This window comes from Triticum aestivum, chromosome 2A (assembly GCF_018294505.1).
Source record: "Triticum aestivum cultivar Chinese Spring chromosome 2A, IWGSC CS RefSeq v2.1, whole genome shotgun sequence".
In the NCBI taxonomy this organism is placed as follows: domain Eukaryota; kingdom Viridiplantae; phylum Streptophyta; class Magnoliopsida; order Poales; family Poaceae; genus Triticum; species Triticum aestivum.
The window spans coordinates 439,630,622-439,631,318 of record NC_057797.1 but is presented as its reverse complement, the minus strand read 5'-3'; positions in this window follow the sequence as shown (position 1 = coordinate 439,631,318).

The following is a 697-nucleotide window of genomic DNA, read 5'->3' as shown; positions in this document are numbered from 1 at the left end:
GCACTAAACAAGCAGCTAGAGGCAAGGGGGGTGGTATAATTTCAACAGTGATTGCACTTCTAATGCAAACCTTAACTCCTTGCTATTTCATGTATAATTCCATACGAGAGGCTTCCCTGTGAATGACTCATGCGAGAGGTAAACCCAAGTTAGGTGCCCCCACAGAAGAAGATTGACAAGAAACATTAAAATTAGATGAATATATAAAAGCCAAGATCCATGATTGGTGTGTGCTAACTGTGTGATATATTCAGCCCATCTAGCGATTCCATCATTTAGGGCTTGGTTGAATGAAAGGGAAGGAAAACATATGATTTGAAGGAACATACATAAGAAATGAAAAGGAATAGAGGTATACACGAGGAACATATATAATAAATATTTTGTAATACACAATGTATATTTTTTATATACACGAGGAACAGTTTCATATACATGTTTAATATTTTGTTATACACCTTGAGCATTTTTCAAAAACGTGAGACATTTTTCATATAAAACAATTATTTTTGTGTATACTTTCAAAAATTTATAAATATGTGATTAACATCTTTTTTAAAATATATGTTCTTGATTCGTATTTTCTTTTTCGTACGCATTATATATTTTGGTATACATGTAAAGCATTTTTATATCCCTTGAACATTTTCCAAATACATGATTAACATTTTCTCGTATCTACTTGTTACATCAGGAA